The sequence below is a fragment of the Podarcis melisellensis genome, assembly GCF_964234715.1.
Source record: "Podarcis melisellensis genome assembly, chromosome: 7".
NCBI lineage: Eukaryota > Metazoa > Chordata > Lepidosauria > Squamata > Lacertidae > Podarcis > Podarcis melisellensis.
This window is the reverse complement of record NC_138539.1, coordinates 71260135-71274150: the sequence shown is the minus strand read 5'-3', so window position 1 is coordinate 71274150 and position 14016 is coordinate 71260135. Positions and strand designations below refer to the sequence as shown.

The following is a 14016-nucleotide window of genomic DNA, read 5'->3' as shown; positions in this document are numbered from 1 at the left end:
CATCCGAAAAGCCACCTACCCGAAAAGGGACCAAATGGACATATCAGCAATCATAAGTCAAAAATGCAAAAGATGGATGTTGCAGAGCATCTCTGCTGCTCTGTAAAGTCTCACTGCTGTGCCCAGCCAGAGTTTGATACACACCTTCCTAGAGGGGTAGTGTGTGATAGGCACAGTGCATATGTGACAAAGAGCTGAGAGAGGAGGGGAAGGATTCAGTTAATGGCCTCTGTAAAATGTGGCACTGGGCACATGAAATAGAACAAGCTTTCTTTCTGTACAATGCATTTGTTTGACTTTGCTGGGAACTAGCACCTCCCACTGTGACACACCCAACTCTTACAGTTGTGCAAAAACAAACACAGACAGAACCCCTGATGGACATGTTTTTTTCTTCCTCCCCACCCCCTGCCGCCATAGGGTAACCTCTTACAGACTGACCCACAAAGTCATTCCCTAAAGAGCATCAAACAAATTTGTATTTTGTAAACCGGTCCCTAGTTTTAATTGATGTATGATGTGGGTTTTCAGAGCCTCCTCTATCTGTGCCTCTATCCAGTGCTTTTGTCCTAGAAAAATAGGTGCCGGTACTCACCATGACTGCCATGACATCACCTTGCCAACAAAGGTCCGCATAGTTAAAGCTATGGTTTTCCCAGTAGTGGTGTATGGAAGTGAGGGCTGGACCATAAAGAAGGCTGATTGCCAAAGAATTGATGCTTTTGAATTATGGTGGTGGAGGAGACTCTTGAGAGTCCCACGGACTGCAAGAAGATCAAACCTATCCATTCTGAAGGAAATCAGCCCTGAGTGCTCACTGGAAGGACAGATCCTGAAGCTGAGGCTCCAATACTTTGGCTACCTCATGAGAAGAGAAGCCTCCCTGGAAAAGACCCTGGTGTTGGGAAAGATGGAGGGCACAAGGAGAAGGGGACGATAAAGGACAAGATGGTTGGACAGTGTTCTCGAAGGTACTAACATGTGTTTGACCAAACTGGGGGAGGCAGTGGAAGACACGAGTGCCTGGCATGCTCTGGTCCATGGGGTCACGAAGAGTCAGACATGACTAAACGACTAAACAACAACAACAGCAACAACTCACCATTAAGTTGTTACAGTAAGTGCCATGCTTTTTAACAACAACAAAAAATGATGCTGGTACTGCGTACTCCCTGAAGAAAAGCACTGCCTCTATCCCACACCAACTGGATGAACTATGTGTTATGTTTGATGACATTATATTCCTAGGGCTCAGCTACACTGGCAAAGAAAAAGCTTTATATGCCTTGCTTTAGGCATTCTAACACAATGACACCAGATGGCGCTGTGGGGTTCCGCTCTTGCCAACCCGATTTCTCATACAAAGTTTACAATGTGTTTAACTGAAATGCTTTTTTGATGTTTCTGGATCCAGCCTAGATCCAGCCCTAGTCTGCATATAAATGGGAGTTAAATGTGCTTAACTTTGGCTAGATATGCCCCAGAGTGGTAGGTGCTGATGACAAATGATAGCATGTAATATGTAATGGGAAGATAGTCATAAATGGTCCCCGGTGGAGTATTTTTGCAGTAAACACAGTGAAATAATATGAACACCCTATAACCCAATTTGCAAAACAGATTATAGGATGTATTCATGTTTATAATTAGGATTGGGTCATAACTATTCAAATGTCCATTTAATTAACAGACACTCTCATATGCAATTTTAATGGTTAGGATGAAATCAGGATGAAATCAGGACAAAAGCATTATGCATATGCAAACTGAAACAAGTGTCGTGTTATTCAACATATTTTGAATGCTTTGCCCCCAAGAGAGAGGACTGCATTGTCACCAACCATTTATGACTTAAAAGCTTGAGTGTTATAACATCTGCAAATATTATAAGGCTACATAAATTTAAAATCATGCAGTCTAGGCACACTGAAGAGAGGTATTCTATATTGTTTATAGGGTGACACAAAGCATCAAGATAGGATAAATGTAATACAGTCAGCCTGTAGCACACGACGTGGCCGATGATAAAATCATAATAGCAAAATAATAATAATAATGCATATATAGTGATATAAAAATGCATAGAATCCAAAATGGTGCAATGACTTCTTTGTTCTTCAAAACAAAACAAAAAAAAGTCCTTTATCTTTTGAGCACTAGCAAAACCTGGAAGATTTTTTGGCCGTTTCATTTCCTGATAGGATTTCTTTTTTTTCCACAGGCTGCTTTGCAGCAACCATTTTCTTTTCATATTTTGATTTATGTGCACTGCACACAAAAAAGGAGAGAAAGTATAAAGTTTATGTTGGCAACAAAGAAAGTTCAGAAAGACAGTAGCATGTTGCTGGGTAGGTGGGGGAAGCATATATGTAGAGGCAATTCCCTCACCTCACTCCATGTTTTATATTCCCTTGACTCAAGCTACTGGTGCTGAGAAAATATTACACACTGCCAACTAGCAGCCTTTAGTTCAGAAGCTGCTTCTCCAATCTTATCCACTCTGCTAGAGCAAGCGAAGCAATATCTCAAAAGATACTTCCCGCACTCGTGCCACCTGCAGCACACAATTCTTCCTTATCAACTGAATGCACAAGAATCTATTCCACATACAGTCCTGGGAGGCATTTAAAAAAAAAGGAGGGGGGGAGAGCTGCTTCTAGCAAGATACCAGAAATGGATGCAGATTGTAAATTAAAGAAACAGAATATGTGAGTAATTGGAATGCAACTTAACAGCTGACTCAGACCCGATTCTTGGTATGGGAGATTGACACGGTTCCATCTCTTGCCTGTTTAGCAACAAGATAATGTAGAAAGCACAGACTAAGGACATATTTATGCGGACAGGACTGCGGAAACATCAGAGGTAGAATGGGCAGGTGAGGTTGGAGTGGTTCATCTCTCATTATCCCCTTCCCTCCTGCGTGGTTTATGCAACACTGTATCTCTGTGGGGGGCAATGGGATTGCCAACCATGCCACTCTCATAAGAGTTAAGCCTTAGCCTGGCCAATTTATACAGTCAGAATAATCATCTGATACAGTCCCGTGTGAATAATACCTATTTGCAATGTGTGGGTGGGTGGGTGGGGCTCTGCATTTCAAATGCACCCATGCATTAAAAAACAACACAAATGGAAAGTTATTCACATGTAGAAGAGGATTCAGACAGACTCCAGCCCTGATGTGCCAGTATAAGGGATTGTGGGCCTTTAAAAAAAGGAAACAGAAAAACAGAAAGAAAACAGGGATACAATTGAAGTGTGTTCCGTTCCTCAGTAGTCTGAAGGGGTACTGTCTGAACAAGACTGTATTACTTCCTACACGAGAGTTCTTACTATAATTATATGTGTTATATTAAAGAAGGAATAATCGATCTATCTAAACCATGCTTCCCAAAGTCTATTGCCATTTTGACAAAAAGTCTATGGAGGTTTGTGTGGCGTAAGGGATGGGAACACCTACACTACAAAATCTGAATGGTTCAGCTGTCACTGGGTTCTGTCTGGTCATTCTTTGTTGCAGATAAATAAGCTTACTTACAAAGTTCTAGGTTCCAGGTACCTCAGTTGACAATCATGACAATAAAAGTGTCTGAACCTGGTTAAAACCAGTATTTCAGGTGGAATAAGGAGCATAGAAGCACAAATTGTAGACCGTCTAAAAACAACTGAATTCCCATAGCTTCCTCCAAAAACTCCACCTCCATTTCCCTGCATTTTCCTAATCCTACAGTTTCTAGGAAGATCTAGGTTCAGAACTTTGGCAACTAAACATATCTGAAACTGATTAGAAGTATGTGAAGCAGTGTAAATGTATTGAACGGTTCAATAGGCCTTGATTTAAAAGATTTCTCAACAAAAATGGCTGTTCTCCAAGCACACTTACTTGCAGGTAATACTGTTTGCAATGAATCGATTCCCCTTAATTGTGTTTAGGGCAGGCACACAGTGAAAAACACGATGGACTTCCATGGATTAGCAAATGTGCTAAAGGATAAGAAGCAAGAAATCAGCCTAATTCAGGGCCAAATTTACCAGCAAGCAAAATAACCTATGGCCTTGATTTTTTTAGATGCTCAATAGTCTCTGAGGGAAAATAAATGGGTTCTCACCCAAAACAATCCCCTTTATTAAATAAAAGGTTGAGATTATAGTGCAAAGAAAGCTATTGGTGGTTGGGTTTTTCAAACCACAGTTTCACAGTGGCATCAAAATAATCCAAGTTACTTTAGCAGGGAGGTCAGCTCTGATACCTTGGACCAGTCAAGCCAGAATTGAGACTTCTTAAAAAAGCAGATCTGCTCGCTATAGGCATGTTGTAGTCAAAGGTTAGCATTTTAAGTCTCTTTGGACTTAATAGAAAATGCAAGCCTAAATTGAACTATCTACCAATGACACCAGTGGAACTTAAACATGCTTAATTTGGGTTTAACTGTGTGCCCTGTATATTTCATTATTTTGAGGCAATAATTAGATACCACATGAGTGAGTGAGTCTGGAATGAGGGCCTCAGTTTGTAGAACAAGCATCTCCATATTAAAAAAAAATGAAAAAAGTTTCATACTCGGGAAGAAATAGTCTACTGCACTGAGAAAGTACTGGGATGCAAAGTTTAGGGGTTATACTAGATAAGATAGGAGAAAAACACATCTGCTTCCAAAACGTATCAGTCATACACCTGGTCTTCTAACTTATTTGATAACACCACACCAGTTCCAATTTCCCCAACCGCATTTGCTATAAACAGTCAGTAATGGAGCTAGGGAGGCGGGAAACCTAGAAGATCATGTAAAACCAACACAATTTATGGGTTGAGAGGTCTCAGTCTTAAGACTTCTTCTGTCCATCATTTCATTGACCTGTTTAGTGAATTCATTCGTTGAAGGATGGGCTATATTTTTTAGATGCTTAAACCTGTGGTGGGAAACAAGTTCAGCATCAAGTAACCCTGCAATTTCTTTACTATCGTATGTTCAAATTATAAGGAATGCCTTTCAAATGGGAGGCAGAATTTGTGCAGGCCGCAAAGAAGACCCTTGGAGTCCACAAATTTTCTACTTCTCAACAGTGGCAAAGTATAGCTTATACACTTGGGAGCATGTGTGTGTATCCTGTATTTCTTCCTGAAAGTATTCAAGCACATTTCTAATTCTGAGATGAAAACCCAGGTACAAATGGATATGACAGAGTAATAGGAAGAGTTTTCAAATGTGTTTTGGGGGAAGCCTATGTACATGTTGCATGTGAATGTATTTATTTTTGCTCTATCATAGGTGATATCCAATGAAATCATCAATAACTTAAGTCTTTTGATTTCAGTTGGTCTTCTGTGACTAACACTATATATCACTCATATTTTTAGACCATCTTTTTCAACTGAACTTCCCAGGGTGCCACAGAGTTAGAATACAGAATAGACGACCAACAAAAAGCACCATAAAATAATAATAACATAGAGAAAGCCAATAATAATAATTTTATAATAATTTATTATTTATACCACGCCCATCTGGCTGGGTTTCCCCAGCCATGCTGGGTGGTTTCCAACAAAATATTAAAATACTAAAATAAAATAAATTTAAATATTAAAATACAGTAATCTGCTAAACATTAAAAGCTTCCCTAAACAGCCAACAACAGGAGATGGCATAGTCACACAACAGCAGATGATGAGCCCTCAATGGCCAAGCAGAATAAACAGGTCTTCAACTGGTAAAATGTTATCAGAGGAGGGAGTCTATTTGACTCCAATGAAGGGAATTCCACATTCAGGGAATCATGACCGAGAAGGCCCTACAAGATGGAACTCTTAGCATCATTAACTTCAGTACTGTCTAAAGTTAACCTCCGACATCAAACCTGAGTGACTGATCAGAGAATACATGCCAAATGAGGTGACAGCGGAGCATAAGACTCTTAATCTCAGGGTTATGGGTTCCAGAGCCACATTGGGCAAATGATTCCTTCATCACAGGGGGTGAGGCTGGATGGTACTCATGGTCTCTTCCAACCCTACAAGTCTATGATTCTATTTATCACCTGTTCTGCCTTTTCAGTAGTATCAACTGCACCTCATTGTACAGAGTATCCTGATGGATTGCTTTGAACATTATGTGGAAGTGAAAAAGCAAGAAGAGGAAGATGAGCAAAGGGGCAAATCGTGGCTCTCTCCCATGAGGAGGCCTGTGAAGCAAAGATAGCTTGCAGCAGATGTGTGACTCCCCTTTGAGATGTTGTCCCCAAAGCATGGAAACTGGAAGGACTCACTTATGCTTTCTGCTTCAATGCTGCCACGCGCCTTGTGGGGATTCTTTGGTCTCCAGTGTGTAGAGATCCACAATGGATTAAATCCTACATGTCATTTCTTTTGGGGCACCTGTAAAGTTTTCAGATCAGCTATAAAGAGTCCTTCACCTGATGGTTTCTTGTTCAAAATCTGGTCTTTCTGCAGAATTAACTAAGATGTGAAGCAGTCTCCCTGTAGCCTATTAAATAAGAAAGACTCTGGTGCATCTACAGTGGAAATTTTATAGCTGAGATGTATGTTGCATAAGTTGTTCTGGATGTCTCTGTCTCTTCCCTCTGTTGCTTTCTCCAGGTCATCTGGGCCAACACTGGTGTTACATAGAAGCCAGAACTTGTGGAGGAGTCCAATGAGGAGAGTGGGCAGAATATTTCAATCACTGACAATGAATCAATTGACAAATGGACAGTACTTAATACAATGATACAAGGCATGTCACTTTGTTAACACTTGCTCAAGCAGTCGTCCAACCCTTTACTGACCCTTGTGAGCTACTGCTGCAGCCTAGTGGCATTATATGGGATGATTTTTTTAAAAAAAAAACACAAAAAGAAAAGATTTTTAATCAAAAATATCTAGACAATAAGTCATCTGAGCAAGTATTGCAGGGGGGAGAGAGAGAGAGACCCTCATCACCTATTTCCCTAAGATATCACGTTGAGATCAGGAAATGACTTTCTGAGTGCTAGAAATGCTTACCATTTTCAAATTAACCCTCTCTATCTTCGGCACTGAGTCTTTTAATGAGAAAGATGAAACAATATAGTCTTTGTTTAACAGCCACATTCATTGCAGAGCTCCCTGGATTGCTTTTAACTTTAACAACAAATTACTTTGGACAATATAATACAAGAGAAATGATGCTCATCTAGGGACCATGGCACTATGTGTAGTGTATCAATTTTTAAAAATTGCACTTCTGTTTTTGGCACTCGAAACCTTTTCAAGCTATGTATTCCTGTACTGGGAAGATTCCTACATATTTTTGAAGTAACAAATGACTGCAACTCTGAATAAAAATCAATACACTGTCAAACATTTCTTATGTATGCCCACACATAACATTTGCATACCATGATAGCTACAAGGAAAAGGCTATGCCTTTAAGACTAATCTGTTCTACCCAAAGTTGCCAACCTAAATTGGAGACAGGCGTGCCAATATAAAATGAGTGCAAAGAAAGCAGCAAGAGCTGTATTCTCCCCCATAGTTACCCCCCCAATCAATCATATGGTATGACAAACATAAAATGAAAACAGTGTAAGTGACGTCATTTGTTGTGACATTGAGCCTCTAATAAAATTAAATCCATTTATTTAAATGCCATATTGATACTCAGAACCAACTAAAATCTTAAAAGAGAGGCATTGCATTATGGAACGGTCACCCACCCTCACTGAAACACATTGCACAGTAAATCAGATTCCTTCACCAGGGCAGGCTTGAAATTGAGGAGTTTGCAGAGCTAGAACCAGGTAATTTGATTATGTTCCAAAACACAGCATCTCTCTCCTCACCCAACCACACTGAGGGCATGAATCTAGAGGAGTCTCTTCTCCTCAGAGTAGAGAACTTCTCTCACTCATTCTTTCCTCTCAGCCAGCTTTACATCCACCTTTTCTTTCGCTCTCATGCAATTTCCCTTTGGAACATTTAAAAAACAAAAAAACCAATCACAGCAGAGGAAGGTATTTCGGATGAAAGCATATTAGCATGCACGGTGATATGCAAGAGTGTTGAGCAGCAGCTCTCAAGAACAAAACATTTCTGAAAGGAGATCATTTGGAAATTTGGTACTGAACCCCAAGCCAAAATTTGGCCAGATATGCATATGAAGCCAGCTGCCACACACACACAAAAATGAAGTAGATGCTCTCTCCTTCCTCCCTCCCACCTCTCTCAGTATGTCACACAGAGAGAATCAAAATAATGCTCCTCCAAGCATCTTGGAAGTAATGGATATGCAGTTTTGAACAACACAGATGCTCCTCTCTCTCTCTCTCTCTCTCTCTCTCTCTCTCTCTCTCTCTCTCTCTCTCTCTCTCCTTTACCAGAGTGAAAGATGAGGACAAGAGGAAATGGCTCCATTTGTGTGCAAGCAAACAAAGATGATAGGTCAGGTTCCACTGGCTGCTGTTTGTCACAGACCGCATGTGCGGTCGGTGGCATCCTTTATGCTAAAAGCCCTGTTAGGTTTAGGTGGCTACATCTGGCACCGTGTCGCACGTTCGCTTGCTGCTAATTTTTGCAGCGCAGCCGTAAGAGCAGCTGACAATGCCACCAACGGTGACTTGTCAGGAGCACGGATGGGGACTTGCAGCATGCTGCATTAATTTAACACCACATCAAATATGGATTTTATTGCAGCAGCGACAGTAAAGACTCGCACAACTGCTGCCTGTATTCCCACATAACGTGCTATCTTTCTCTCTCACTCTCTCTCTCTCACACACACTGCTTTACTCTTTCTCAAGTACACAAAGCGGGATGGGTACACACGCTTAGCATTCTCTGCGTATCCTACAAGCCATCAAGACAGGCGCATAAGTTTAGCCCATGTGCATCAATCCATCCCCACTGTCTACAAGGAGTAGCCTGAAGCAGGATTCACACTGTGTGTGTGTGTCACATTTCACAGTGAGATATTATTCAGAAGGAGGAGGAAAACTATGATAGTGTTATTGATGGAAAAAGAAAGCCATTATCCTTCAAGACCTGGCTTGTGCGTTTGCAACTGAAGCTCTGACCATGATAGTTACCCTTGTGAGAGATTAAGCTTTTCAAGTGCACACAGAATTTATCTCCCTCCTGGTTACCCTCCTACCAATTCCTTCACAACAGCAAAATGCCAGTGGGCTGTGTGTTGTAAGGAATTATATGTTTCTCTGACTCTAGCTTGGCAGTTAATGAACCGGCTTTGCAAACTGCATAGCTCTGTCATTCTTGAGCAGGTAGAAACGCAGCCCAGCTAGAATTGCACAGATATATATACTGTATATGTGCAATTCTACCTGGGCTGCATGCATATACATATATATACATAACTTCTCTCTTACGACCATCATGCAATCCTGGAGAAAGTTACATCTTTCAGATCTCTGCTGTTGTCACAATAAACCCACACTGCTGTTAACAAACTCTCTCACACACACATAATGAAAGCTAGAAGCAAGAGCGTTCCTACCTTTCTGCCGAGAATGAAGTAGCGTCCAACAACCTATGCAAAGCCGTGGGATAATTGCAATAGCTTCCTTCCTCTTTGTTTTAGTGGTTTTCTCCTATTTCTCTCTCCCCCCGCAAGACTGATCCTACTTGAATTTAATTCAGGCTTATTCTCCGAGCATCACTTAACTCTGGACAGCAGGGAAAGGAGGGGCGAGGGGGGGGAGCATTCGCTCTCGCTCTCTCCCTCTCCTCTCTGACTGGCTTTCATTCAGAGCGCCTGATTAAAAAAAAAAGAGAGAGAGGAAAAAAGCCACCACACAGGAAGAGAGAGAGAGAGAGAGAGAGAGAGAGAGAGAGAGAGAGAGAGAGAGAGAGAGGTTCTGCTGATAGAGGCGAAGCACTTGCCATGGGAAGGTTACACAGACTGGAAGGAAGAGAAGGCTTTTTCCAGGCTCACAGTGATTTGCAAGTGAATGTGGTGGGAGGGGAAGAAAGAAAGGAGGGCTTTCTATGGAAGACTCCCTCCTCCTGCTCCTGACAGAATGGTACTCTTCTGCTTCAAGTCCAAGGTAATCAGTTCATCTATTCCGCTTGCTGTAATAATACACAATCACATCACCGCCACTCCTGGGCTTTTCTTTCTGGTTTGTTTTTAAAACCCCCTCACCCCACACTTCCTCGTTAGATAGCTAATTTCCCTCCCTCCTCACCGAGAGAAAGAGAGACTGCGGCACTTGTCATGTCAAATCCAACAGACACCCCCCCCACACACACACATCTCAAATTAAATTACAGCCCTCTCAGAGATGATATCGAAGAAATTGGTGTTTCCAATTCATACACACTCTTCAACTGGCTGGTCCGGGAGAGACGGGGTTTATCTGCTGCTCATCTTCAGCTATGTTACGATGAGTTTGCTTCCCTCCCTGTTATTGCAAGAAACGAGTTGTACTGGACGCCTTTCTGGCAGCCTCTGCCCCTCCAAAAAGAAAAACCCACACACCAAACAAACTTGAGTTATTCCGACCTCTTTGGGGTCCAGCGTTTGGTTTGTTTTTTGTTTGTTCCAGCTGATCTCTGGCATCACATTGTGTTGGTAACATTTACTGGGATCGCCGCCCTGTAGCTTTCCATTCTGCGGATGTAATCCTTTGCGCAGATTAAATCTGTAACAGTTGATGCTCCCTAATGCAACAAATTGGACTCAGCACAATCCCTTCTTGGATTCCACTGAACCCAAACCTTCAGGAGTGGGAGAGAGAAAGAGAGAGAGAGAATTGCAGAGACTCCACGGCACTTTGGGGGCAGATGCTGCAAACACTCCCCTAAGCCTAAGCCAAAGGATGTCAGTGTTGCTCCATCCACTCTGTGCCATGAGGAATTTTTTATTTTTTTTTTTTTAAAAAAAACCCTCTTTAAAATATGAGAATTGGTTCAAGTGTCCACTTACGATGGAGGGAATTTTCCAAACAATAAGGTAGGCTGTGAAGTACTGCTGTATTTTGCTCCACACCACCACATAATTTAAATTGGCTATAGACATATTTAATAATTTAATTTGTTGGTGTATGTGTTATATTTCAGATCCTGTCCGTGAGAGCTCACAGTAGTATCTATATGGCCCACAAAAAAAGGAAACAACGCCTATTAAATAATAAGCCTCAACAAAGAGAGTAGACTTGCCAGAATAATAAACAAACAAACAAATGTATATCCCTAGAAGCCCTCTGAATGAATGAATGAACAAGGATCAATTCTGCCCTTTATCCTGTAAGTCAAAAGAGAACAGATCCGAGATTACTTGTCACATGGGGCACAAGTAACCTATAGAATAGTGATTAGCAGCTGGAAGTCCCTAGATCAGTACCCATCAGGAATGGGAGTCATAGCAAAGGCAATAATAGGATATGCAAGAATCAGAACTGCCGCATTAGGACTATCTCAAAAAGCTGCGTTTGGAGGTCAGTTTGCTATCTTGGCTTTGAACATCTCCATCCAATTCTCAAAGTGGCCTTCTAATTGCTGACCAGAGGACAGCTGGACTGTGCCATAATATGCATTTCTTGTCCCCCCCATGCTGAAGTGCCTGCAAAGTAAGAACTCGTTCTGTCATTGCAGTTTTATAGAAGTCATAGCTACAAGGTGAGGTGGCACTGGTTTGCGCTGTTCTGGGTTGAGGTAGGGACATCACCCTTGTCAAATAGAAAGTTACACCTGTTTGAAGAACTGCGGAAACACCACAAGCAAAATGCTGTATTTGTCAGAAGATGCTAGCCATAGTTGATGCCTGACAAATAGATGGCGAGGAAGAAGCAATAAAATAGTCAGGTAAGGCTGAAATCCACACACTTGCCTGGGAGTAAATGCCATGGAATTTACTGAAATCTCTGTCTAAAAGTAAGCACTGTAAAGGATCCGAGTCTGGGAAACCCACTGTATGTATAACAAAGAGTTTGGGGCTGAAATCCCCCTTCAACTTACTCAGAAGTAATTATAATTTAACATAGTGATACTTACCTCATTGTAGATTGTACTTTAGGATTTGGAGTAGGCGGACTTGAGTTCAAATTCAACCACACAACACAATGGGATGGTCTTAGACAAGCTAGTACAGTATCTCACAGCCCAACCAGCACACAGGAGACAGGGTGACATTTGTGCGACTATAATGTTGAAAAAGTCACATACTCTGCCCTAAGCTTCACTGAGGAAAGGCAGGGAAATTTGCTTGTAACTGATAAGCAAAACTTGCCTGTAAAGCTATTCACCACGAGAAGCAAGCTACAAACCCATAAATGCTACAACTGAAGTGTCGAGAATTGGTATACTTCAAATAGTTCAATTGAAGGAGGAAAAATATCTGAGGGAACTGGGGGGAGGGGATACATCACACATCAAAACACAGTTCCTACTTATTAAGTCATGCTGGCTTCACACCCTACAACAGACACCTCAAAATCTTGGTCTTTCCTTTAAAAAAGCAAGGCAAAAATTGCAACCACTTTTCCTCAAGGACACACAGCCACTTGCCTTACTCTCTCTGTTTCCTTTAACTCCAAGTTGCATCAGTCACACAGACATACCTGAGCAGTCCACCTCCTCAAATCGTTTCCCTCCATTTACCCGAAGCTCGGAATGAAACAGTCCTCAGTTTTTTGTAAATTCTCCACAGACAGAGTCAGCCATGTGAAGTCCTGCAGAAACTACAGGCGTTCCCAGCAAAGCCTATTCTGTTTCTGTTTCACAGAGGCACCAGACCTGCACACTTTCTCTCCGTTGCATGAGGTCAAAGCAGCCTCTTCAAGCAACAGCTACTGCAGCTCAGGACTGGGAGTTAGCGAGCGCTGAATTTAGGAAATATGGCACACCTGCAACAGAAAAAGGATCAAGGACTGAGAGCTGCTAGGGCAATTCTGGTCCACTGGGAGATACTGCCTGACCCTTCAGTTACCAGTGCAGGCAAAGAAACTGGATGAGCTACAGTCATGACAATGAACATTTCTGCCATAATTTGTGATATATCTGTTTGTGACGTATATGTAACAGTGAATGCCCTGGATATGGTGAATGCTAAGACTCTCATATGAATGTTGATGCCCCAGGATATCTTGAAAAATTGTCACAGCCCTAATTCCCCCCTCCCTCTCATACATGCTGGTGAATGTCAGTAGGTAGCATGGAGCAAATGCTAAATGTTAGCTATCAACATTTACTAGTATGTCTGATAAGGGGGGCAAATTAGGGCTTCACTGCATATTTATTTATTTTTTTAAAAAACATACTCCTCCTCCTTTCCTCCAGTGAACTCAAGGTGCCATGCATGAATCATCCCTCACCTCAAAGCTTTTTGTGGGCATTTTGACATGCTGTGAAAACGACCCCTTTTGGTGTGTGTGTGTGTGTTTTTGTGTGTTTTTTTTGAGGGGTGATTTTACGAAAATGTGGCAGATGTCTTTAGTCCCAAGGTAACTGTCTGAAAAAAAGCCCCACCCCACATTTTAACAGTGCCCTTCCTTGCAATTCTTTTCCTTTTACCGATTCTACACACCACCTTTTCGTTTCTTCTCATTGTGATCCCAGCCAGTCTGTTCCTTGTGATGTCATAAAACCATGAAGCCACTCATATTGGAATATGTGTCAACATTACTGAGGGCAAAAAAGCCAGTCCTATTCCCTAATTATCATCTTATTATTATTATTATTATTATTATTATTATTATTATTATTATTACTATTACCCCACCCATCTGGCTGGATTTCCCAGCCGCTCTGGGTGGCTCCCATTGAATATTAAAAACACAATAAAACATCAAACATGTCTCTGCTGTTAATACCTGCACTTCCACAAGGTGGGATCATAACAAAGTAGCCTGAAGGTGACAAGTTATAAATAATAATAATAATAATAATAATAATAATAATAATAATAATAATAATTCATTTGTACCCCAGCCATCTGGCTTTCCCCAGCCACTCTGGGTGGCTTCCAACAAAGATTAAAAATACATTAAAATGTCACACATTAAAAACTTCCCTGAACAGGGCTG

At 41.5% G+C, this 14016-nt stretch overlaps 1 protein-coding gene across 5 annotated transcripts in view; it reads right to left on the bottom strand.

The window, feature by feature from the left end:
* CDH10 (cadherin 10) overlaps positions 1-14016 on the bottom strand; it is a 396417-nt gene that overhangs the window by 131853 nt on the left and 250548 nt on the right. Inside the window, exon 1 of one of the 5 annotated variants that reach the window (XM_081918200.1) lies at positions 12553-12672. The exons of 1 other annotated variant lie outside the window; for it this stretch is intronic. The gene's annotated coding sequence lies outside the window, so the exon portion shown is untranslated. Of the gene's footprint in view, positions 1-9488; positions 9732-10496; positions 10733-12552; positions 12673-14016 lie in introns of those variants that run through there. 3 more of the 5 variants (XM_081918201.1, XM_081918203.1, XM_081918199.1) reach the window with 3 other exon arrangements.